The 27,278-nt window shown below is 41.8% G+C and overlaps 1 protein-coding gene across 8 annotated transcripts in view; it reads left to right on the top strand.

Moving 5' to 3' along the window:
* The window catches only part of EPHA5 (EPH receptor A5), a 182,547-nt gene that overhangs the window by 66,580 nt on the left and 88,689 nt on the right, over window positions 1-27,278 (top strand). Inside the window, exon 1 of one of the 8 annotated variants that reach the window (XM_025894986.2) lies at window positions 21,032-21,145. The exons of the other annotated variants lie outside the window; for them this stretch is intronic. The gene's annotated coding sequence lies outside the window, so the exon portion shown is untranslated. Of the gene's footprint in view, window positions 1-21,031; window positions 21,146-27,278 lie in introns of those variants that run through there. 8 annotated transcript variants of the gene reach the window in all.

Here is a 27,278-nt window from a genome sequence, read left to right as displayed (position 1 = left end):
CCCCCCCCAACACAAGGGAATTGAAGGTATTTGCAATCAGGCTGTATTGTAGTTGTAATCTGTAACAACTGTGGACATAGATTTGTCAGTTCCTCCATATTTATCCTCTTAAACAAAAGAATTGTTTAGAGCTGGCTCAGCCTAAAGATGCTAGAAAGACTTGTTGTTTCAATGGGTTTGGCTTCTGAAGAAGGATACTGAATAGGATATTCTGATACTACTGATATAAGATACTCTTCATGGATACTTAAAACCACATCCACTAGCATGTACTGCAAGTTTTTTGTGTTGCCTAGATTGTACAATATATATTTACCAACATAACTCTGGTTTATCACATATTTTTAAACTTTAACCCTTCATTCATGTGCTTTACTGCATCAACCATGTTTCTTGCAGCCGGAGATATTCGTACTCCTGCCTCTCTACTTCCTAAATGAACACATGTGACCTCATACATTTAAAGTGACACACGTGAGATATTTCTGGGTTTATCAGTAATAGAGAGCAAGAACTGCTTACATTTCTATCTAACCTTTTTGGGTCTGAGGGGAGGAGACTTGGGGATGGGTATCACCATACTCAGTGATTCAATCTGTCACAAGCCTGAGCCTGAGATATCACTGCTGGCTGACTGCTGGTATCTCTGTGAGTGGCAAGGCAGCTGTTAAAGGCTGTATTTTTATATCTCTATCCACCTTCTAAAATGTAAGGGAAGGCGAAATGGGGAGTAAATGACTGGAGCAGGAAGAGGTTCCAGCCTTGGCACAAGTCAAGTGTGCATTGTGTTCAACCCTTACTTGAACTGGAGAGAGGTTGGGGGAATGATGCCATTTCTGGTAGACATCATTTCACTGTTTTCTGAGGCTTTGAAAAAAGGAAGGAGCCCAGGCTGCTTACTTCCTTCTCCAATAAAGAAGCAGCACAGCCCCTCTGGACTTTTTACAGCCAGGCAAAGTAATTCCTCCAGGTTGTCTCCATTTCTGAACTAGTGGCTAATCTAGTAAATAATGAGCCTCTCTTTTTAAAAAAAAACATCAAATAATGAAGTATAAGCTCCTAAACAACCTAGGGAAGCAGCATGTGGTATGTCTGTTAAGCCATATGCACTCAAATTCAATGTAGCAACAGAAAAATGACAGGGTGAACATTAATTAAGAAGTCCAATGATAATAAGAACTGACTCCTGTAGAGATGATCGGTACTTGAATTACAGTTTGATTTTTAAAAAAGAAAAGGAGGAAAGAAAAGTCTAATTGGCAAAAGCTGAAATTTGCATATTTAAAAAAAAAAAACCAAAACCAAACCAAACCAAAGACACAGCCCACAAAACAAGATAAAACCCACAGAAATACCCCAGCATATGACATTTGAATAATGTTTCATAACTAGGCTAGAGGTGAAGATCTAAATATGGATAACCTGGTTGATAAACAGTTATTGTGCCACAGTGCTCTGTAGTGATAGTATGGATTTAGTACTGTGGATAGAATAAAAGGATTTCAGACCTGAGGTCAAGACTGGATGTATTCCTGTATGGGATAGATTGTGTTCTCTTGGCCATTTCTGCAAGCCCGACCGGCAGGAAACCTCCCTGGACTAAGAAAGAAAAACCTACCAGTCTCAATTTAGATCACCTGGGCTAGCAAAGGGAGTGAACTTCATCGGTGGACATTAACAGGCTTGCAAAAAAGTGAAGAATTTGCCCTGGTATCTTTGCTGCAGTTTGATGTCCAGTTGTAGCAGAGTTAAGTGGAGGATGCTGTCTTGTTTGTGATGAAAAAGGTTAATTTATGCCTTGTAAGCTGTTTTTATGATTTGGCTTTGTTTCAATCCTTGTCCCATTCTCTCTTCCCATTTGTTCCCCGGGGCAATTTTGACCAAAAGTCCAAGATCCTGCTGTAAGTTTGCCTAAATAAACAGCCAAGGTGCTGTATGGAAAGTATGCAACTAAATGTTTTAAGAGTATATAAAGTATGTGCATCATCAGCAAAGCTTCTTGCTGTGAACATTGGTACAGCAACTACTAAGTGTTTTCCGTGAATGTTTCTGAATTAAATTAGAATCTTTTAAAATTCTTCTCATAACTTTGTCTAAGATAGCCTTTTATGCAATGAAAATACCTGGGTTTTGGACAAGAAGTGGAAATTATTTAAACACATTAATTATCTAGCAATTCTTAGAGGAAAGATCATTTAGAAAAAATCATTTCCAATGGAAACCTTTTTAACAACCATAATTAAAGGTGCATCTCACTACTTTGCTGTAAAGAAATCCAGATGATGAGCAACTGGAGTGTGTCTGAGTTCCCCCAGTATCCATTGCTCTTCTTGGAAAATAAATTCATGGGTTCTAGTAACTGTTTAGTAAAAGTCTAGCAATTTTACAGATGTGTTTGAGACCATTTATGCCTGCATTTCCCCCACATGGAAAACCCTTCTGTACTTAGCAAGTCCTTTTTTCCATGTGTTTCTTCATGAAAAATTGTCAGTCTTGGTTTCTACCAAAACCAGGAACAAAAGGTAGGAAACAAAACCATCTCCTCTTCCAGCACAACTAGATACAGAAAACTGTAGCTAACATTTTGAATGGGAAAGAAATGGTATCTGTTGCATATATTTTAACATGTGCATGTATACTTGTATATACACTTGTGCTTTTGTGTAGGTATTCTGATTTTTAAAGGGAGGAATCCTGAAGGTAAAATGAACACTGGAGAAAAATAAAACAGATTTTTTTTTTTCTCTTCCATCGGACTAGCTGAGTCTTAGTTAATGTAAATCTATGTTATGAAGCCACAAGTCTGAGAGAGATGCTTTTGCTTTGTGGAGTCAGTATAGTGTACCAGATTCCTATATTCTAAACTCAAAGAAAAAAAAAAAAAACAAAAACAAGAGAGACAATAAAAATATTTTTAAATAGTCTCTGCGTGTAAATGCTGAAGCAGCTCTTTTTTAGATCCCAAAGATACCAGGATGCACATTTCTGGTGCTAAAGGATGTAGTTTTTCCAGCCCACAGCAGAGAGCAAATGCTGCTTTTATGTTCATGGGAACAGTAGCGATCATCTTCCCACATATGAACAGCATCAAAGGAGCCTCTGGTTTATGATAGTCTGAGTCCTGATGCTTGGAGATGTGCAGGATGCATGCAAACTGCAGCTTGCCTTGAGATGCAGGTGTGTCTGCTTGCTCCTGAAAGGTAAATGTGTTGATCTCAAAGGCAGAGTTGTCTTGTTAAGTAGCCTACACTGATGGCCAGGAGGTCTGACTTACTCAGTAGGACTCTGTTCAGTGCATGTGTGATACAGAGATGGCCCACATATTGGTATTCAGACTGGGAGCTGAACTGAATAGGCTCAAGGGATTAAGCCAGCCTCTCTCATTGCATTGCACTCATGAGAGCTGGCCAAAAACTGAGGTCTTGGATTGTTGTCAGCTTTGTTTTGTTGTCTCTCCTCTCATCTCTCCCTAGTGTGCAGCTGTTGATAAGTACAGCCCTTCCAGGTCCTATAATGGAGAAATCAAAAGGAATCTGCAGATATGTTTCAAACCTGACATGATTGCAGAAAACCATACAATGAACCCAAAATGACTTGTTCTTGTCTGCTGTTCGCTGCAGCCGCCACCTTACCAGACTTGGTAGCATCGCCAAACATTGTGAGCCACTGAGTTATGGACTGCTAATTGCCACGGTTGTCATTATTAATCTTATTTCACATTCTGTGATTTCCACTGCCACAAGTGTCGTTTCCGTTTCACTCCCCAGAAATTAACAGAGTAGGCAGTTTTTGAAGGGTTTTGGCTTTGCTTCCAGCGGTAGGTTTGAATACATGAAAATAGTCTTCTTGAGTTGTAGAAAAATACACGCCCAGCAGTCTGCTGGAGTTACTGATGATAAATCACTGTATGGTTTGTCCCTGCCCAGAAGGCTTACCTATTAGTCAGGTAAGTGGATTTGCCTTGAAAACATCCAGCAAATTCAACTGTTGATGGTTGAAGCAAATCCGTGCACCTACAGGAGGACTCTTCTGGTTTATTCACCTTGAAGCAAAGTTGAAAGATAAAAAAGGGTCAGAAATGCATTTGACATCTGTGGCACAAACACACTCAAATCTTCATCTTGGGAGAGGGAGGGCCTTCAGGTAATGGGATTTGGGAAGTTTCTGTCCTCTTTAAGACCTTGTTAGGGGATGTGATTGCCTTGCCACCTACTAGCAGGCCAATAATGAGACTTTTGATGGCTGTCACTCAGCAGGGAAGTGAATGAAGTTAGATGATGGTGATAAATTGCTTGCCATGTTGGCTGCAGAAGGGGTTAGAACAGGGCAATTGTCTGCCTGAAGCAATGCGGAGCAGGTGCACTCACACCTTTGCTCAGTAATGGGAAGTGCATTATATTAGACTTAATCTGTGCATGCATGTGAGAGCGAGTGCTGCTAGATATTGTGGGGCTATTGTTGTCATAAAATCCTTGAAAAGCAGGAAAAAAGCTAGCTAGTAAGCAGAAATATCTTAATTTGTCTGACAAGGTCAGTAGACTTCCAGAGAGCACCATTGCTGTGTTATGTAGGGCCGGCAAGTTCCTGGCCCTCCATTTCCTTTTAATCCACTTAGTTTTTTCCTCCCATTTTCTCTGTGCAAAGTTCTTTTGGCCCCTTCCAGAAAATGCCCCACACCTTTTCATCATGACTTTCATTCTCTCTCACTATGGATTTCTTGCTCTCTGCAGTGACTCCTTGCCTGTGAGACTGTACCATAGCTGACTTTTGCCCTGGTCACATGAAGGGTAAGGATGCTGTGTGGTGTTGCTCAGGACGGGATGGTGCTCCAGGGGAAAACATCGAGGAAAGGGTATTCCCCTAAGGATGTAAAATGGACATAGTGGAGAAAAGCTTACCAGAGGTGGTCCAGAAAAATGATGCAGCTGTGTAAAGAAAATACATCTGGACCTTTCCAAGGGGAACTATTCTTGGGGCTAGAGTTGGAGGATCAGCTAAACTTTTCCTGACTGAATCTCTCATATCAGTAGGATCTTGTTTGCTTCCCTGCTTTCATTGCTGGAGACAAGTTAAAGAACAGATTCTTTCCCAGGTCCCCAGTTGCTGAAATGTGGCAAGTGGAGTCTTTGAGCTACATCCATACCACACTCAAGATTATCTGGGCAAATGGTGTTGTCTGTAGTGCAAAGAATGTAAATGTTCATTTGTTTTCGATTCAGTTTTGAGCAAAATTAATCCTGAGTCAAACAAAATTATAGTGCAAACCCTAAACCAGCAAATCTTCTTCCAGGCTTTCATACTTACTCCTTAGAAATAGCCGCTCAGCTGTCTGCATTACTACATAGTTACACAAGTCCGATTAATCTTGTTTTGCTAACTAAATCCTTGTTGGTTGCTTTCAATTTTTTAGAGTTAGGTTTCCAAGAGAAGCAATCTAAAGTTAGGTTTCTAAACCTGTATTCAGGCATATAAGTAAAAGATGTGAAATAAAACCTCTATCCTATTGAAGCTAATAGTGAGCTCCTGGTTTTCTGGGGGTGTTTATTAAGTCCCTAGGAGTGTCTAGGCTCTTACACTCACAGCACAAGACAAAAATACACACTCATTTCTTGACTAAGTGTAGGACTTCCTAAAACAGTCAGTGGTATTAGGAGTGATTTGAATGTTGGTTTCCAAATTGTTGAAGATGGGGCTTTTATGATTGGACATGCAGGACTTCTGAAAACCCACTTCTGGCTTAGAGAGTTTTACCTAACATCTTGCTGGAGTAAGTGAATATCTGCAAAGGGTGCTAAGTGTTTGCTAAATTGGAACCTTTTTTGTTTTTAGAAGCCAAAGGTTACCATTTTCCCTCTAGGAGGGAGTGACCTCTAGTAGCAGCTCAGAAACATCCCCTCACTGTATCCACAGTGATCCAGAGAAATTTGCTGGACTTGGTTATGGGGAAAAAAAGTGCCTTCTTAAGCGAGATCCTTGATTAAATTTGAATTTGTAACATGGGATAAAAAATGTCTCTCTTCATAAGGGGTGTACTTTATGAATCAGATTTCTGTGATGGTGGTTGATGGAGGCTTTATACAGAGCGTATGCTTGGAATTTAGCTTGGGCACAGACACAGCTGCAAAATTTCTTCCCAGCAGCAGAAATTTCCTCATGTCTTTCTTTCCTGAAATCATTGCAGGAACATGTACGTGCCTTCATACCTTAACAGCAAATGCTTGCATAGAGAGGAGGTGACAAATACAATTCCTTCCCCCAGGTTGCTCTTAAGAATATTAATTGCCTGTAAAGCTAGAGGTAAATAATGGAGAGGGTGAAAAGAGAAGGGAGAGCCCAGGAGGGATTCTGAGATCCAAACACCTGCACAGTATGGGGTTGAGCTGAAGGCACTCTCAGATCAAAAGTAATCACACTGCCATGAAACCCACAGGTAAACAGCGGTGTCCTAATAACAAATGTTGTCACTGTACAACAAAAACAAAGGGGTTTTCTATGCATATGCCTGGCTAGGACACTCACTTCCCTGCAACCTCTCATTTTCTCAGTTAATCTGAGTGCCAGCAGGCCAGAACCTGATTTGGGGCTCACCTAGGGACTGGGGGGTGCAGGGACTCCGGCATTGGTGGGGGTTGCAGGCATAGAAGCCTGTTCTACAGTTAGCACTACATGTCTCTTGAGATGTACCTTACGATAATCAGTTGATCTAGTAACACAATCAAAGAGTCAGGATTTAAAAAATACTTCGCTTTCTGAATTACAAATTACAGTGAATTTTCCTTTAGAGCAGGTGTTCTTACGGTGTGAGAGGATATAGATGGAGCAGCAACACGAAATCTTTCAGTGCATGCAGACCAGCACAATTTCCCATGCATATGGATGAAAAGAGAGGAACTATTTGTATTTTCCCCGAAATGCTCTACCGATGTCTGATATATTACCGCAGGTCTTCCAGCAGAATAACAGAGAAAACAATAGTTTTCCTCTGTGGTCTCATCGACTCTCTTTAAGAGTTCTGGCTTGGTATTAACAAGTAAACAATGTTTGCTTCTGCTAGATTGCCTTATGCTACAGAGACAAAATAAAATTACCAGGAAGAGAAGGTTTTATAAATGAGTTACTAGGGTTTTTTTACTTTCTGAAAACAACCCAAACCAAATGCTGCCAACAGAAAGGAACAAGGGAAGAAGTCAGTGAAGGAGGAGGTGATTGGATATATATTTACTGCATTTGTAGGAGTACATTATTGCTGATTCAATGAAATAAGAAAATTGTTTAGGCTTGCCTGAATGAGCATTACTTTATCTAATCAACCCTTTCTAAATTGGTCTTAATGTACTTCTATAAATACATTATTTCCAAACCCCAGGTTGTGTGGGCAGCATCAACTCTGCTCTGGCACTGAAATATGCCCACCCTTTTATTCCATGTAGGAAGGCATTATACCCTTCCCCCCACATACCCCAGAAAGAGGGGTTAGGAAATTGGTTGGAAGGATAATGGACCACATGTGGCAGAGTGGGATGGGTTATTTAGCGGTGCGGTGCCAGGTTCTCTGTAGACAGGCTGCTGAGTGCAAGCCAGGGCTGCCGTATGTGTAGGGCTGATTTGGGTGACCTTCTGGTAGCCTTCTCATGTCCTTCAGGCCAAGAAGACTTGGCATTCTTGCGCCCATGAGGTCTCTGGAATGAGTTGCTTTTCCAGGGGCATGGAAGCCAAAATGCCTTAGCATTTAAGTACTGAGAAAACTCTGTGGCTTGGGACTCAATTGTTGCCAGGCTCAATTTGTTTTTTTTTTAGAAGATAACCTCCAAAATGTGATACAGAAGGCTTATTTCATGAGGAAAAAGAAGGATGCACTGCTAGAACTTAGCCTAATCTCAGGCAAAGGAGCTACATCCGTATTGATTTGGGTGTGGGAAAGGGAAGAGCTGCCGTCAAACTCTAAAAGGAGTGGTGTGGATTTTGCCCCAAGGAACTGGAATCAGGGACTAAGCTCTCATCCTTGTGCTGGTGGGCAGGGAATTTTCTGGCTAAGGAAATAAAGGAAGGTTTGAGCACAGGCTGATATTTTTTGCCTTGCTAGCAGAGCATGCTCCTACCAGAAATTAAGCTGGGACTGTTCCCTTAAGCACATTAAATGGTTGTAATTGTGTTGTTATTAAGCTGAAGTGATATATCTAAAGGTTTTCATGCGTGGATCATGAAAAAGCTAAATAGAGTTACAGGGCTGGGAAGTAATAAACCATGGATTCATGGAAAAAAAGCCCCCAACAACCCTTGTCAGTTTTGCCTTTGATAAGCAGTTAATTTATCTCAGAACTGGCAGAATTCCCTGTAGTTTGTGTAGGGAATTTCTAAGTAATGCTATGAAAATCAGAGTAATATTTGGTTATCTGAGACAACTGACAAGTGTTGGAGCATGACAGCTAATTCATGTAAGCAAATTCCAAAGACAGGTTGAATCTGAATGTATTATAGTGTGAAGACTGCTATAGATGTGTATTATGGCAGAACAAAAAGCAAGATTGCTTTAGTTAATGTTAGTAGAGGCTCTGTCTACATCAGCAGGTGGGATGACATATTGGGGAGGGATTTACAGGGTGAAGCAGCATGCTGTGAATCTTGCAAGGGCCCTGTTTTGTGCTGACTGTGGCTTGGCCCCTTGCAAAACCCTAGAACATGCACTGTGAGCAACATTGCCCTCCCAGTAGACATCTTCAGGTTGAGATTTATCCCCCACAAATCCATTTTGCACAGACAGTATTGTGTGCTGAGGGATGGTAAGTTGGGATAATTGAGAGGTTCACTTCAAAAATACTTTTCTGAACCAGATGTTCAATGTAAGCCCATTTACATATACTAACATGGCCTGAAAGGAAATTTTAGTGAGATGGGGGTCAGTCACTTCTGCCATGTCTCAAGTGAAAGGATGAGAGGAAACAGCCTTAAGATGCACCAGGGAAGGTTCAGATTAGATATTAGAAGAAAAAATTTCACTGAAAGAGTGGTTAGGCATTAGAATAAGCTACCCAGGGAGATTTTGGAGTCACTGTCTCTGAAAGTGTTCAAGATGCGTCTGGATGTGGCACTTGGGGATATGATTTTGGGGGTGATTATGGTGGTTCTGGATTGGTGATTGGACTAGATGATCTTGCAGTCCTCTTCCAACCTTGTGGTTCTGTGATACATTGCATTTTGCAGCATTTACTTTGTTCTCACTTGCGTTATTTAAGCAACTCTCCATTTTGGCACCAGAACTTGGTAAGATAGTAGCTTTGCTAATCATGCACCTGTAAACAAGGACGTCTTTCCTCCATCAAGCTATGACACTTGACTGTGCGCATATGAAATGCACATCACTGTTATGGGACTGTTTAGATGATCCTGTTGTGAATGTATGGCTCAGCTAGTGAACAGGTCTGTCCAAAGGAGAAACCCTTAGCAAACAAAAATACAAGCTCTTCAAAGACAGGCAATGAAAACAGCCCAAAATGTGTCTGTCATCTAAAGAGGGTTTAAAACACATTTATTGTCCCTTCTGTGATGATAACCAGGATTTTGGTGCATAACTAGCACTGAAGCAGGATGCTTCCCACCTCATTATGCTACCTTAATGGGTTGTGTCCTAGGTTATGTCCGTTTGATGCTCAGTGGTTGGAGAACAGTCCCAGGTAAGACTGTAAGGTGGCAAGGTATCATGGCACCCAATATGGCTCACGCTGCTTAGGGGCCTGAGCCATGCGAAGCCCAAAGTTAATACAAAATTAAATCTGTGACTTGGAAACTACAGCTGAGGAGCTCATGACTATTCATTTTAGGTGTTCAAATGTCTGTGGGATTGGGTATTAGAAGGAGGGATGGTGCGAGGGTTGCAAGGTAAGGTCCCTCAGGGACAGATGGGTAGGGAAGTGGTAGCTATTACACTGTGGGGCATTGCAGAAGAGCAGGCTTAAGAAATCTGACAACAAACAGACCATATTTGATCCCTGCACAGCGATACGAAAAGTTTAATGCGTAGCCTTCTGCAAAAGCAAAAACGTCATCGCTTGTAACCTTTTAAGCAGCAATCTCATTGAAGGGAAATAACAGATAGCAATCTGGATTTTTATTTATTTGACATACATTAGAAAAGATGAGAGCTAGTTTCTACATTTGTTCATCTTAGGAATGGCATACAGCTCTCTGAGTAAGCCACACATAAGTGTCTGTTTTGGTTTTTTTAAGAGTTATCGGGTAAATCCAGAGACAAGCAGATAACACACTCAGCTTGAAAATGATAAGCACAGAGATATGAAAGCTATTCCTTTCCCTGCTGTTGAAATGTAAAGATTAGTGGAAATGTCATGGCTTAGAATTCATGAAGTAATGTTTCCCTAATCAACTATCAGAATAAATTGCCAGAATGCAGTATATTTATTTCTTTCACATGAAGACTCTAGCTAAAGGCATGCTGAAACAGGTGCTGTAAGTATATGTAGAAACCCTTATATATAATGCTCTGCATTACAGGGCTTATCTCCTAATTGTGTTATGACTGTGGTTAGCTACTATAAAATAGCTTGGCATACAGCTTCATAAATACTTGCCATAACATGCTCTGCAGGAGGGGCCTGCCCAAACACAGTGCTGCTTGCTGCCCATTTACCTTCAACGGGGCGTATGGCCCATGTATATCTGGCGGTGCTGCATCCTTTGACTCTTTGGGAAGTAGGAGGTAAAGATTTCCTTTTACTTCATGAGAGGTCTTGGCAGCCTGCAAGGGATTTGATGCTTCCAGATACAAGTGGTAATGTCTGGGTGGTCATATCCATATTGCTTCTGTCATTCTTGAGAGATGCAGCAAACGCCGGATTTAGGAAGAATGGGGGATAGAATTTGAATAAGCATGTCCTATACATATAATTATAAAAATATATATACACACATACACGTGCCCCACTGCTCCTCAGCTGAAGGTATCTGCCTCATCACATCTGGACGCTAATTAGAATGAGTGAATTCTCAAAAATCTAACAAATTATCTAGACTAACAAGCTTGCTTCACTGAAGCAAGTGAGGGAGAGGTCACTCCAAGTGCTCTGCTGGCAGATCTGGAGGGACAATAGCTTCTGACTAGGAGTGCGATTGGGGCAAATAAGCTCTTACCCCATTAAAGGAAAGAAAATGGGTGCCCTCAGCTCCTCCTGGGATAGTATGATATTTGTGCTTCCCTGTTCTGCAAAGGGAGCAGGCTGTAAAGTAGCTCTACTTACTTCAGAACGTGCTGTGTGAGCAGAGAAAGGAGGATGCCCCCTGGTAAAGAGAGGTCACAAGGTAAGTAGGGGATGAGGGACATAAAGCAGAAAAAGCACAAAACCTGATGGGACAACATGGGATAACTCCCTGCTTACTGACCTTGTAATGCAAACCCCATGGGCCCAGTAAGCGTGCCAAAAATTATTGCTTGCTATTTTGAGGTTATATTACCTTTTTTTTATCCAGGATGGCCAAAATTCATGCTCTCTGGTCTGAGCTGAGATTTATAGCGGTGCAGGATATTAGTGCTTTTCCGATTACAGCGCTGTGCTGGAAGGAGACTTCCATGCATCCCTCTTGCTGCTAGAAGGCTGACATGTAGGCTGTGCTTATGCCTGCATATGTGTTATCAAGGGTTATTAATTTCTTTTGGATGGAAAACTAAAATTAGTGTCCCTTTGCTTTTTCCTAACTGAAAATGGCTTTTTAAATATGTAAGAATCAGAAATCATTTTTTTTGATACTCGAGTCCTTTCCTGAGTCTATCATTCCCATGATCATTTGTCATCAGGCACAGTGGGTAGGAGGTTAATTGTAATTGCATGGTCATCTGGACCATTGTGTGATTTGAAGCAGAGTTTCTCTGCTGTGTCAGGTCCAACAGTATATTATTTGAAAGCGTTACTGCCAGGTTGCTCTTTAAATCTGCCAGGGGGGTTAAGGAAGAAGTGATTTAAGCCTTCGATTTAGTGCTCTCCTCTTGCTGTCCGCTTCAGGCCACTTTACTAGCGATGGCAGAATGTGACCAGAATTAAAATACAGAATTTTTAAATAAAATAAAATCAAAAGTAGCAACTGAGAAGGTAGAACTCTTCATCTTGGTAAACTTAATACCATATATCTTTGTTGACAACTCTATATGTAAATCACTAATTATTCTAAACTATTCAGTTCCCCTCCAGGAGATCTAGATTTCAACATTAAAGGCTGGCTATAAGGAATGAAAGCCTTGCACCAATTCCCCACAGGTTTTATTAAGCTGCAGAGAAAACCCAAGGTTTTTTTGCATCGTAAATAACAGTGATAGGTCAGCAATTTACCTACATCAGCGGAGATTACTGGGTTTGGAGCCATAATTGTAAGCACTTTACAGCTTCAGTAATACATACTTTCTACCTTGGTGGAGCAGCAAGGTAAGGAGCCCACAACTGGCTCTGTTCAGCTGAGGTCTTCTTTCATCGCTTTATGCCAGAGGTGATATACATGAATGCTGTGAAGGTGCACAACTGATCAGGGATGTCTGTCGAGGGTTCTTTTTGACACAGACTTTTTCCCAGCCTTTCCTTTTTTGGGGATAGCAGGTCATTTGCAGACCTCCTGGTGGCTGGGACCAGGTTTGATGTCTTCGGTGGTGTCTGGTTCAGATCTCAGGGTCGTGGTTTGGTACCACTCCCAGACTGAGCTGTATGTTGCTTGGTGTGTGTACATGGTGGGATGGTGCATACCCTCTCATAGCCATGGGATGGCCAGCTCTCTTGTCCATTGATGCATTTGAACAGCGCCTGCCTGTGTGAGCTGGGGGTGGCTGTGTGCAGGATGAGGGCTGTGATCTCTGATACGTTTCAGCCTGTGAACACTGTGTGTTTGGCTGCATGGCCTTTGAAAAGAGAGGGCAAGGGGAAGATGCCTCTCTGCAGCCTGGTGTAAATGTGGCATGAGCAGATGTCATGCATCCCGGAGGAAGAAAAGGCAAGCCCTTGCCTGGTCATGCAGACTGTAGGCAGCACTGGTGTGGCTGATGCTGTGCAGGGGCCTGTAATGACATTGGCATGTGCTGAAAACTAAGGTCTGGTTTAAACCCCACTAATTAACACTTTTGTTCCGAATTTTAAATTGAGTTATGTATTCAGTTTTGCTTTTAAACTATTCTTGCAGAGATGCAGGAATTGCCCAGACTGTCAGAATCCTGTCCTTATCTTTTTACAGCAGCCAGTTACCATAAATCTCTAAACTCTGGTTACAGTCTTGTTTAAATGCTATATTCATTTTCTGTTGTTTCATCTTCGTATCTATTTCTTACTGTATTTCATTATAAATAATTTACTTGCTTCTGGCCCAAATTTCTTAGCAGGGAGACACAAGCTGAAGGCTTTTAAATTCAGTGCTCCATAAGCAGAGAGTGCTCTTACATTATCCCTGGAAGAGACAACTTCATCACCTTCTGCTTCTTTCCCCAGGCTGGAAAAAGGCAGCCTTGGAAAGCAAAACTCCCTATTTAGATTTCTTCTTAAATCTAATTCCTTGGGAGCAAACGAAAGCTTCTTTTTTCTCTCTCTCTCTTTCTAAAAAAGAATTAAGACCAGCCAAAAATCTTCCTATGGATGAGTGTACAATGATCCTGATGCCTTTTCCAGCTCTGGCCTTTTGTCTTTTTTCTCCTCTACCTTCTATTTATGTTATTCTTGCCCACCTTTCTTGACGGAGGTGTTGATCAAAGGATGAAAACTGCCTCAGATCATCTATATCAAGATACAGAGTTTTTTTCAAGTTGCTTGGTATGTGAAAAGCATCCATTTTTTCACTGCAGTACAGCTTTACCAGATACCTGGTCTCTCCAGCTCTCTCTCTTTTTTTCCTTTGCCCTCCCATCCTGCTAAATGGACATCTTGTCAAATCCTGTTTGCACAGACTGACAGCTATAGAGGTCTTGGAGAAAAAGCCAGATCCCTGCTCATACACCCTAACAAACAGAATCAAAATGTCAAGGCACAAGTGAAATATATCACTGTGCTTCCCTGTCAGATTTTGGTGATATCACCTGGCTAAATTGACAGAGGAACACCTGCATCAAGTTAACCTGGTTTTATTAGCAGTTGTTTCCCATATTTATATTTGGTTATGAGTATAAGGACTGCTGGGGAGAAAGCTTTCACTTATTTCCTGACAAGATGAAATATCCCCTGTTAGTCACACCAAAAGACAGTCAGGGCAGTGAAGTGACTTGCAAATAACACAGAAATTAATAAAGAAAGAAAAAATAATTTCACAGCCTGTTGTTAAATTAGCAATTCTTTAGAGTGTCTGGAGTTTCTGGCAGAATTAATACATACTCTGAAGCTTGGGCAGCCTCAGTGCATATAATTTACCCAACAGCAGTAAGAGCCAAATCAGAGACAAGGAGTGGTCCTCGATTGCAAGGGAAATACTGTAGTTATCTGTCTAGTAATCATTCAGCAGCCTTGTTCACAAATAATCAAGAAACATTTGGATTTGGATTACATTTCTCATTCTTTCAAGACAAAAACAGTAGCTGGAACGTGATGTGTTAAGTAACACGGGGGATAAAAAAGGCAGGGAGCAACATACATTTGAGCAGGGAGAAAAAAATATACAATAAAAGTGCAATAAATTTCCCTTGTATTGAAGGGGAGAATTTTTATAGCAGCTTTCTGCAAACTGAATGCATCTACATAAATAATGTAGCGACACATTTAATTGCAACTGTTTATTTTTAAATTTGACTGGATGATGAGAGAATTTCTGTGCAGAATAATGAACCTTATATTTTTGCCACTTGCACAACTTTAAAAAAGATAAATTGTGAATGGTATTTGGGCTAAGTGTCAGAGCCTCAGAAGTTTCTAACTGCTTTCTAGTGCATCTGAAAAGAAACCAACATCCAGAAGCGCATCCATATGGAATGCTGGATATTGGGAAGGCCAGGAGATGACAGGGAGGAAAATATTAGCAGTCCCCACCTGAGTCAGAAAACTCCCATTTGGTCTTTCAGTGCAAAGCATACCGCTTCAAATAAAAGAATTAATACCGGGCTTTTTGTGTTTGTCTTCTGCTCTTTTTTCTGTTGGTGTTTGCATTTCCAGGCTTTCTTCTCAAAAAGGCTAGTAACCCCTTTTCCCTCTCTCTACTTTTTTTGTTCCTCATGACGAGACTGACTCTTCGTATTCTCCTGCAGTCTCTGCATTTCAGGGCTGCTGAGAGGACAAGCAGCATCTTCCTGTACCGCCCTCACCTGCTGGGTGTCACAGGATAGATGCCACAAGACTTGACAAGGCTTTGAAAACAAAGTGTGGAAGAGGAGCTCTGGAGTGGCAAGCTGTTAGGGGCAGTAACATATGAGATGTAAGATGAACAGGTTACAATCTTTTCCTGGAAGGCATAGGTATGCCAAACCCAGAGCGCAGTGCCCTTGTGCCCACACCAGGTGCTCTCCTTTCTCCCCTCATGTTGTCTTCCAGTCGTCCCTTGAACAAATACAACATGAAAGGTTTCTGTAAAGCAGAAGGTTTGCATTGTTTTTTCCTCAAACTTCCTTAGGAAGACTGTTTCAAGTTGATGCAGTCAAAGGGTACAGAGATGGAGCAAAAATTACAAATAAAGGTAGTGCTGGGTTTCCAGGGCAAACAGGCTCGTATAGGCAATGTTTATTTCTTGGATATAACTGGAGATAAGCTACATGTGAACAACAGTATTCCCTTATAATAGTTTGAGAATTAAATTTCCATAAATCAAGCTTTGGCAGCTCAAAACCTTAAATAAAAAGCCTGTGAGAATGGACAGTGTCACTGCTGCAAAGCGTGCTTCAGTCTTGTGCTTTATGGTATGGGGAAGTGGATTTGGCAGGAAGGACGTTGTGGTGAGGCTTCATGTAGCAAGAGGGAAGGAAGTGTTTACTGTGCTTTTCTTTTAGCTTCATATCTGAATTCCTGGAACAGTTGCATGACTGTGAACCAGTCATTTCTGGGGCAAGAACAAAGTCCATGAGAAGAGGCAGTGGACAGGGATACTAGCAGGACGTCTCCCTCCCAGTGCATGCTTTTGTCTCAGAAAACTACTGCTCTAGTCTGATAAAGAAACTATCTTCTTGGGATATAACTACATGGTTTTTTTCTCTGGGCTTCTGGTGTTTTTCTGACTGGACTGGAGACAGGGCAGCTCTAGTTAGTTCATGACAAGGATGACTCATCTCCAGCATCCAAAAACCACAAGGTCCACTACCCTAATAGTATTGAGATTGGCTTCAAAATCAGGAGGTTTAAAGTGTCAAGTTCATTGATTTATCTTGTGTTTGAGCATTTTTTTTATATGCAGCAAGTTTTTCTCCAGAAGTAGGAGAGATCATACTGAAATAAATTCTCCAAACGGTTGGAATGTGGAAGCTCCTGCCATTGTCTGGCTGACATGGGAAGAGCCAGCAATGCCTCAGGTTGGCCTTTGTTGAGCTCGTTCCTAAAGAGGAACATGTTTGGTGGAATTACTTGGCAAGGCAGACGAGCTGTGAAGTGTTTCAGTGTTCATCTGAGCCAAAGGAGTAGTTTAATCAACTTAACGAATAATCTCAATATTTTTATGTCTGGTTAATTAAACCGAAATAGTGTTCTGTCTGCATGTAATGGGATAACCACTTGATGTTTCTGCACTTGGCTGTATGTGTGGAGCTTGCTCAGCTTTCTTCATTAAATTTGTCAGGGTATTAATATTTGCCATATCCTCCTTGCACACAAGTCCTTGATTTGTTGCCTCCTAACCAAAGCAAAAGCATCCCGTGATATGTATAACAGGGCAGAATTTAGCTCAGTGAGACCTCCATCTGTAGCTCCAACCAGTGTGCTCCAATGCAAAAACCCACGAGCTTCTATGGAAGGAGGCATGACTGAAGGGAGACAGATGTTCCCCAAGAGACTTGTCCATGTTTCTTCTGTGCACCTCTAAGCTGCCTGCCTGCAGCAAAATCGGCTAGTATCACCTGTACCTGAAATTTGCAAAAAAACCCCAAAACCACTTCTGCAGAATCATAGTTCTGTGCATAAATCCATTTAGCACACTTAGTCCAGGCAACTCTGGATAAATCCTTCCTATTTTTTTTTTTGGTCAGGACTGTAAAAGATCCATCTTTGTCACCCTCTGATGGAATTTGAATAGATGTGTCTAGAGTGACATATGTTCAGCCATAAATTACAAAGGAACAATTTTAAAATAAATTGTCTGCAGCCAGTCCTGCCGAATTTACCTCCTGAGACAGATGATCATAAAGTAGAAGCAAACAAGCCCTTAAACACTTGATGCCGGGTTTGAAAGGATCATTTTGAGAAGGTGTTAAACATCACTCTAGATTGGTAGGATGCAGCCTATTTTGGACCAAATAGTCAGGAGAGGAAAGGCTGATTTTATACCACATAGAAGTATTGTTCTTGCAAATGAAGTTGCTCAAGGTAGAGCCAATCAGAAGGAAATATTTTAAGCATTTTTACTTCTCTTTACTGCCTGCATATGTGCAGTTTATTAATTCAGGCTAAAACCTTAAAATGTTGGTAGAGTAAACACACATGGCATAAATCATCAAAATAAATCCTCCCAAATGTCATATTTCTTAACCACAATGGCTTACAATTGTCCAAACCACAGCATAATTAGAGAATCTTTCTTTTTTTGCTGGCTGGGCTCCAGATCCCTATGGCAGACTGAACCAGAAGACTAAAATCCTTTTATTGTAATATTTTGCTAGCAAACGTGTAGCTTTGAAGAACCCTATTTTCCAGGAGCTTTTACCGACTGATCTTTGCATTATTGTCCATAATAGGTGCACACAGACAGACATAGGGGAGTTTTGGCTGCATCATTTTCAAGTTTGATCCTGCCCCCCTGTTGCCATTAGGGATGATGCTTGTTATTGCTATTCAGTCAATGCCACTATTGAACTCGAGGGAGTTCTGTGCCTTGTCCATCAATCCTTCCCTCGCCTAGCGCAACAATGCAGCTTGAATGTTTAAGTTGCCATTTGTGTAACAAAGGATAACCTGGGTCCATGTCTTTGTGTGCAGAAACCCCCAAAATAGACTCTTGCACCTCTTGGATTATGTGCAGAGCCAGGCATCTCAAGTTATGTGTACAAGCATGCGGAAATAAATGTGTCTCTGCTGCCTTCTGTGTCTTTAATTATATTTTTCCTTTAGATGCAGCATTGTAAATCATCGCTTCCTCTGTTTAAAGGAGTAAAATGATTTCAGTTTGTCTTCATTAAAAAAACAAAGACAGTAATTTAAACATCATTTAAGTGCATTTGTCCCATTCCTCAGACAACAAAGTAAAAATACATAGATAGATTTTTATAGACATAGAGATTTATGAAGATATATATTTTATAGCTATGATAGGCAGAGAAGCGGTAGCAACAGGATGTGGACTGCCTTTTTTTATTGTAAGCCACATAGTTGGGGCTCAGTGAGATCAACCTGGATTTGTCCCTTTTAGCCAGAGAGCGAGGAAGATGGCAGGCGCCACCTGGCCTGAGAGCTGAAGGAGCCCTTGTACACGCTTGCAGGAGCATGCAGCTGCTGGTGACAGAAATTTTGTGTTTGCTAGGAAACGACACTTCATCTCAAGTTGTGCTTTCTCTAGAAATGTACCAGTTTCTCCTGGTGTTTTTTTGGACAAGAAAGTTTGGCAAGAAAACCCCCACAAAACCAAAGCACAGCCAGCTGTGCAGTTGACACAGTTGGTGGGAGCGCGCTTGCGCAGTGCTGAGTGCTTTTGAAAAATCTTCTGTTTCCCTTAAGAGCATTTATTTTCCATAGCTTGCTTTCCTTCTGCAAAATCAAACCCAAATGATAGTGTGGGTTTGCATATATGCCAGAATAAATCTCCTTCACTGCTCCTCCATCACACTGCTGAGAGTTTAGGCTTGACTCAGGCTTTGCCTCATTGATTGCTTAAAAATCTTCTTTAGAGCAAAGTTGGAATGTGCAGAAATATAACCCATTAGATCCTAATGTAAGCATGAGTGTTTTCAAATGTATTGTGTTTTAGGTATTTTTATGGCTTGTAAATGTAGCTGATTTGGGAATTTGATGAATTTTTCAGAGTGTTGACATATGATGAAGTTTTATACCATTTGGAAGAAACACATTAATGTTATTAGTGGCAGTTAATTCTTAGTTTTCTAGCAACTGTGGTTATGTCGTAAATTGTTGTGTGACAATTTAGTTAGTCACATGGTAGAAAAAAGTGGTATTTCAGAGGGAAGAACTGAAAGTACTAATTTATTTATATATTTATATACTTTTCAAGGTTGTTTTTGTATTCAGAGTTAGAGCTGATTTCAATGTGGAGTGGAAATAATTCAGCCTAAGTTAGTGTGCGGTTGGACAGAACAGTATCTAAAGACACAATGTTTTCTTAGGGGAAAAAAAAAAAAAGCTTAAAAGAATATTTCCTACTTGAGATGCATGAATTGGCTTACATCCAAGATAAGAGCTGAGTCTCTTTCTTCAAAGTGCAAAGACCTCAGATGCCCCAGCAAGCTCCAGGACACCATTTAAAAAGACCCTAAGCAGACCTTGGGCTACAGCACTGGGTGTTGGACTTCCCTAAAGGTGCTGCCAAATCTACTGGATTGAAGCAAACTGGCAGCTTCAAATTGCTGTGTTTTATTAGTGGGTATTTATTTAATTCCCTTCAAATACCCAAGGTGTAATACAGGAAGCAACTGTTGCAGATAGAGAGACAAAGCCTAAAGGAGATATAATCAGGGCATTTTACACATTTTACTGTAGCTTTATAGCTGTGGCAGCAATTTCAGTGTCAGCCTGCAGTTCAAGAGAGCTATTAGAGAGGGCAGGATTAGCTCTTGGGAGTCTGCTTAAAAATTCTGCAGGAGGATGCTCTTTGGTAGGTTCTTGAAATACTTTTTAGAAGAGCCTGGTGATCATCTGTTTATACTGGTTGGAAGACATTAAGACAGTCTATTGTGTTTTTTGTTTTGTTTTTTCTTGTAAGTAAAAGAGCATGTCAGAAGCACAACCTGAGGCTTGGAGCCTCTCAGCATTTTAATTGATTCCACATTATAAAGACTGTACCTTGCTAAGCCCTTTTATAGGTTTTGGACACATCTAAGAGGCAGCAGCCCCCTCTTCTCAGTGCAAATGCTTCAAGGCATGGCAGCTCCAGAGATGAGAACAAGGTTTGGTTTATTTGTAGCTTGTTTTTGCTCAGATCCTTCAGTTCTCGAGGCATATTCCCTTCACCGGAGCAATGTGCTACTGAAAGCAGATTTGATGAGCTACAGAGCTAAAAGCACACATCCTTCCCCCCACACACACACGTACCTACCTCTCCACATCCTGCTTGTTTTTCAGCTTAGAGCTGGCTCAGTGTGGACTATGAGTCTGTCCATGAGGGAGTTTTACACTGTGGTTACTTCTGAAAGCTATGGTAATTTGAGCTGTGTATCCCTGTCCAAAGAACTTTGCAGTTTGAAAAGGTAAATGGCACTAAAGGATATGAAGGAGAAGCAAAGGGAGTTTGCATGCTGGGGAGGAAACCTCAGGTTGTGCCGGATAACCTGTGCTCCATCTAGACTGGGCATCCTTATCTTCATTAATTTTTCTTAGATTTAGTCCTTTAGCTTTATTTATGGATTAGTGGCACTTCCTTATGAGTTATACTTGTGGTTTCTGATTACTGTGGAAACTGATTTGGTGCTCTGCAAGGGAGACAGTGTAATTCCTGTTTGAGCTTTATTTTCTGGGACATATGAAAGGTCACTTTCCTAAGCACTTAAGTACTGTGAGCTTATCCTCCCAGCGTTGCAAGAGTGCAAAGGGAGTAATAAGTTGGACCGTTTTCATATCTCCTTGGGTTTCAAGGCTTAGAGGGTCATGTTTCCTACCTTTTCTCTCTCCAGGGACAAAACTGGAATTCCCACTAATACTAATTATGGGATGAAGAGACAGATAGAATATTCTCTAAGCAGCTGGCTGACGTTTCACATTTGCCCTTGTTCTTGTGGGAGACTTAAACTTGCCAGATGCCTGCTGGAAACTCAACAAAGTGGAGAGGAGGCAGTCTAGGAGGTTCCTGGAGTGTGTGGAAGATTAACTTCCTGACACAGCTGGTAAGCGAGCCTATCAGGGGCTGTACCCTGCTAGACCTGCTGTTTACAAATGGAGAAGGGTGGTGGGAGATGCAGAGGCCAACTTGGGCATTGTGACCACAAAATTATATAGTTTTTGATTCTTGGTGAAGGAAGGAAGGGGGTCAACAAAACCTCTGCTTTGGTCTTCCAGAGGGTGGACTTTGGCCTGTTCAGGCCACTGGTTCATAAGGGGTCCAAGAAGGCTGGACATACTTTAAGAAGGAAATCTGAAAGGTGCAGGAGCAGGCTGTCCCTACGTGCCAAAAGCTGGAGAGGAAGAAGACCGGCCAGGTTGAAGAGGGAACTCTCACTAGAACTCAGGGTAAAAAGAGAGTTTATGACCTTTGGAATAAGGGGCAAGCTACTCAGGAAGAGTACAAGATGTCGATAGGTCATGTAGGCGAAAGGTCAACTAGAACTCCATCTGGCCACTGCTATGAAAAATAATAAAAAGTGATTTTATAAATATATTAAAAACAAAAGGAGAGCCAAGGAAAATCTCCATCTTTTATTGGACAGGGGGAACATTGTCACCAAGGACAAGGAAGAAGGCTGAGGTACTTAATGCCTTCTTTGCCTCAGTCTTCAACAGAAAGACTAGTTATCCTAAAGGCAACTGGCCCCTGAGCTGGTAGACAAGGATGAGGAGCAGAATAGACCCACCCCTGCAATCCAGGAGGAGGTAGGTAGTGACCTGCTATACCACTTAGGCATTCACAAGTCTATGGGGCCTAATGGGATCCACTCGAGGGTGCTGAGGGAGCTGGGGGAACAGCTCGCGTGGCCACACTCCGTCATTTATCATCAGTCCTTGCAGCAGGGGTTTAGGAAAGGGAAGTCCTGCTTGACTGACCTTATCTCCTTCTATGGCAAGGTAACCCTCCTCGTGGATGACAGAAAGGCTGTGGATGTTGTCTGCCTGGACTTCAGTAAAGTCTTTGATACTGTCTCCCACAGCATTCTCCTGGCTGGATGGCTGAGTCCAGAGAGTGGTAGTGAACGGTGCTACGTCCAGCTGCCAGCCAGTTACTACTGGAGTTCCCCAGGGCTTAGTATTGAGGCCAGTCCTGTTTAATAACTTTATTGATTATTTGGACAAGGGGATCAAGTGCACCCTCAGTAAGTCACAGACAACACTAAGTTGTGTGGAAGGGTCAGAGGAATCTGGACAGGCTGGATCTGTGGGCCAAGGCCAATTTTGTGAGGCTATAGTGGGTTGACCCTGGCTGGATGCCAGGTACCCACCAAAGCTGCTGTATCACTCCCCTCTGCTGCTGGAGAGAGGAGAGAAAGTATAACAAAGGATTCATGAGTTGAGGGAGAGATCACTCACCAATTACTTGAAGTAGGGATATTATTTAAATTTATTACTGATAAAATCACAGTAGTATAATGAGAAGTAAAATAAATTTTAAAAACACCTTCACCCCACCCTTCCCTCCTTCCCAAGTTCTACTTTCTCGCCTCCCAGTGACACAGGGAGATGGGGAGTGGGGGTTACACTCAGTTCACTGCAAGCTGGGGGCAGAGTGGCTGGAAAGCTGCTCAGCAGAAAAGGGCCTGGTTGACAGCCAGCTGTGTGCCCAGGTGTCCAAGAAGGCCAATGGCATCCTGGCTTCTACAAGGAATACTGTGGCCAGCAGGATCAGGGCAGTGATTGTCCCCATGTACTCAGCACTGCTGAGGCCACACCTCGAGAACTGTGTCCAGTTTTGGGCCTCTCACTTCAAGAAAGACATTGAGGTGCTGGAGAATGTCCAGAGAAGAGCAGTGGAGCTGGTGAGGGGTCTGAAGGGTAAGTCCTACGAGGAGTGGCTGAGTGAGCTGGGGTTGTTCAGCCTGGAGAAACGGAGGCTCAGGAGAGGCTTTGTCACTCTCTACAACTACCTGAAAGGAGACTGTAGTCAGCTGGGGGTTGACCTCTTCTCCCAGGCAACTATTGACAGGATGGGAGGAAATGGCCTCAAGCTGCACTCAAGGGAGGTTCAGGTTGGACATCAGGAAGAATTTCTTCACTGAAAGGGTTGTCAAGCATTAAAACAGGCTGCACAGGGAAATGGTGGAATCATCATCTCCGGAAGTGTTCAAGAAACAACTGGATGTGGCATGTGGTGCTGTGGTTTAGTTGACATGGTGATGTTCAGTCAAAAGTTGGACTAGATGAATTTGGAGGTCTTTTCCAGCCTATGATTCTATGATTCTGTGATAATTGGGTGGTTTTACCAACAGGACCATATACATGCCTGTGGGTATGGAAAGCCTCAGAGATGGTTCTTGCTTCCAGTATGTGTTGCCTAGTGTCAGTGTGCAGTGAAGGCATGGGGCAGCTGGAGAGGTGAGGAGCCCTGCCCATTGGATGCAGTCTTCAGCCAAAGCTCAGGGGAGGGGTGGTTACAGGGATGCAACTGCAAATCATTTGATGTTAAGGCTTGCAGAAAATAATCTGCCAAGTAGTCCCAGCTGGTTGATGTTATTGGCTTGTTTTGCCTATTTATTGTTGTGTCTCCTCACTGGTACTCAGTCTCTACTACTGGTATGGTGCATTCAGCACATTGTTCAAAGACACTAGTTTTCATTGTAAGAGTGATTGTACCTCCATCCACCCCTGTTCCAAGAGTCAGTTTCTTTCAGCATGGCTCTTGTGGGCTGCTATCTGCAAGGTACAAAGATAGTTTCTAATCTGATTGCTGATGGTTCAAGGGATCAGTTCAAGCCATTGCTGTCCCAAGATGCTCTTGCTGCCATCCTTCATTGCAGCCATCTCTCTCTGGCCCATTTTCAAGTGTGCAAGCAAGAGATTGCGCAGATGTTAATGCTCTGTGCCCGCAACATTTTGTGATTGCTATTAAAAATAAAAACAGTGAAATTAATTTACTAATAATGGATGTGCTACTAACAGAAACACATCCCACTTGTACCTAACACTAGCAGGCTGTTTATGGCATATTTGCTGTGTCTAAAATAATTATTTTTTTTCTAGCAACCAATTTAATTTAAAGACTATTTTCACACATCGGTGGCTGTTAATCAGCTAAGGAGTTACCAGTTTTAATACTAAGAAGAAAGAAGCAGATCTCATCAACAGCTTAAAACTTGATTTCATTTCTTTTCAGCTGGTTTGCTGCAGATTATGGGGAGTCTTAAGCTCATCTTATTTCTCTTGCTTTCTATCCCCTTTAAAAGAGAGATAGTACCATTATATGCACCATTATATGTACTGTGCTAGTTCTGTGTATCCTTTCAAGAGCTGTTGAATTGGAAATACCAAGATAAAAATATAAGAAGACTAAAATAAGATTTAATTAGGAATTAAACCCCAGACACCCATGTAATTTTAAATAAAGTCATGTATACTTCATGAAGAGATTATAAGGTTGACTGTCAGAAGATGAATGGTAAGATAAAGACCAAAACCCAAGGTACCTGCAAGGTAGGTTGTTTGTGGCCCTGTTCTGCTCTGAAGCTGATTTCCAAAATGTCTGAGACATTGCTACAGTGGCAGAAAATTGACATGGTACCAGCTTCAAGCACAAGACTGTGCTTGTGATCCACCTATTGTCATACCTGGTCTACAGTGTGAAGGCATAAGATGTCCCTGGGTCATCTTTCATTTAAACAGCATCCATTTCATCACAGCATCCCTGTCTATTAGGCAGTTGCTGCTTGAACCATCTTACAGGCTGTCCTCTCTGTGCCATATACAATGGAAATGTTAAAGAGAAAAATGTTATAATAGATATGACTTAAGCCTGAAACACCCATGCAGCTACAGCTGCTTCGGCTCCTGAGCATGGTAGTGCAAGTGTGGTTTCCATCAGGAGTTGTCCCCAAGCTGCTTGTCATGAGAGCCTGGAAGACTGTGCTGGGAGAACCCAGTAAATCTCCCTCTGTCCTCCCCAAAGCATCTGCTGCAGGTGTTTGGACTTGACACAACACTATTCAATGTGGCACTTCTTGCATTTATTTTTATTTTCTATACTCCCTCTTTGCATATCCCATCCTCTGTCCCTGAATTCTTCCTTTCTAAGAACTGACACAAGAGTATTTCACTTATATCTGGTAATACTCTGCTCTGCTGGGCATTTGTTTTGAGGACTCATGTTGAAATCTTCAGTCACATAATGCTCTTGACTGTTCCTCCTTATAGTTTTTTAATAGAGAAGGGACTTGCCTGACCCATGGGAGCCTGCAGACTATAAAAAAATTGGTCCAGTTCAGTTTTATTTCACATCCCTCATTAAAACATTGGTTATCAGCGTTGTGCATCTCTTGGCTCCATACTTATTCATGAAAACCAAACATTCTCTTTGAGCTGATCTGTGTATCATACCATCATTAACAAACTGTACCTCGTTGAAAATCTGTCAAGGAAAACTGACTTATTTTGCATTCGCTGCTTTGCACAAAATAGAAGCATGGTAAACTTCTGTGCTGTAACGATTTTCTGTCTGTCTTGGTGGGACATAATGAGATAAATTCAAGTTCTTCTTTGCGGGCTAATTACATTGAATACACACTAGATGTGGGCTGCCCTCGTTATATGTTGCACATTTCTGTGCTTTCATTTGCCTGTCTCTGTTATCTGTGTGTGCAAGTGAGTTTGATTTGGATTTGAAATACCATTGTAAGCTAGAGAGGAACCATTTGGTGGTCTACTCTCCCAGAAGACTCTCAAGAGACTGCATAGCAAGTCCTTGCTGTAGGTAGGGCAGCATTTGAAAGTGGCTGTGCAGTAAATAAAAGAACTTAACTAGGTGCTAGAAACTGAGAAATGTGCTGTAAAGCATGAGGGCAGCTCGTGGCAAGTCTGCTAAAAGGTATCAAGAATAAATTCAACCCTAGGTCTGGTCACTAGTCCTGGTGTATGGACACAAAGCAGAAGACTGCATCCTGCAGAGCCTAGGTGTGGAGCACTAGTTGGGTGATGAGCAATTTTTTAAAACCTGTAAATCCCTCCAGTCCAACTAGTTATTCTGTGCCTGTCTTGTGAGAAGAAAAGAGAGGTGGGAGATAGTGTGGGATGGTGCCCAGTTCGGGGAGGTCAGCTGGGTTCCTGGAGATGAGCATCCCCTGGAGTAGGGTAGAGAGGCTGCAGATGCATGATGGCAACCTGTCAGCCAGTAGTGGGCTTGGGACCTGCTTCAGAGTTGCACAGTGCTTGCTGTGAGAGTTTTGTAGTCTGGGTAAGACTGTGGAAGTGGGGCCTGGGGGAGGTCTGTTGGATGCTCTTGGATCATACCACTTTTTATGCATGAGTGATCTTAGTCATCAAAGACTTATTGGTTCGCTCTGGGAGTTAGGAATTGATGTGCAGGTGCCTCACCTTTGATGAAGAAGCAGCTGATGTAAGAGGGAAGATGTCGAGAGGGTTTCTCTGGTACTGAAGGAAGCAGAGCCAACTTTAGAAGCAGATGTCCTAGTTGCTTGATCAGAGGAAAGGGATCACTAGTAAAAATCTATACTTTATCTATGGTGAAGATAAATTCTGTCATCAATTGCTGAGTTTTAGCACATGCTGTGAGTGTCTGGGACATTCCTGATGGGATAATATTAGTGCTTTTGCTGTGAACTCATTTTCTTTGCGAGCTAATTACAACTGGGAAAGTTTGAATGCACATGGAAAGGCTCTGGGATTTCCAGGTAAGTTCTGTAAGTTTGATAGCAGATTTGTGCATCCTTGATATCATGCTAGGGCAGAAATACTTTAGAGCAACTCTGAAGGAAGAAAGGTAGCATCACTTGGGGCTGCTTTAACACATTTCTCTGTTTCTGCTTTTTGAGACAAAGAGAAAATCAAGGTTTCCTCAGTTTACTAACAGTGTATCTATAATTCTGCATATAATGGTATGACTACAGGGCTAGCTGTTTTTTTTCCTAAAACACTACTTGCAAACCTGTGGCTGTCACTGCTTCTGACTAAGTGTGCACACACGGATGAAGTACAGAGTCCTTTGCATAGATGAAAGAGCATGTGTTTCAGGAGGCTGGAAACAAGATATTACTGTACTCACTTCAAATTATTAAAAAAAAAATCCCAAGCTACCTTTAGCACTATATTTGTAAGAAGAAAAATAGCTCTCAGATCAACTCTTTATGCCTCGTCATGCATATA

This window comes from Manacus vitellinus, unplaced genomic scaffold, assembly GCF_001715985.3.
Source record: "Manacus vitellinus isolate BGI_N305 unplaced genomic scaffold, ASM171598v3 scaffold_0_pilon, whole genome shotgun sequence".
NCBI lineage: Eukaryota > Metazoa > Chordata > Aves > Passeriformes > Pipridae > Manacus > Manacus vitellinus.
Note: the sequence above shows the minus strand (reverse complement) of the source record. Positions and strands in the feature narration are given on the sequence as shown.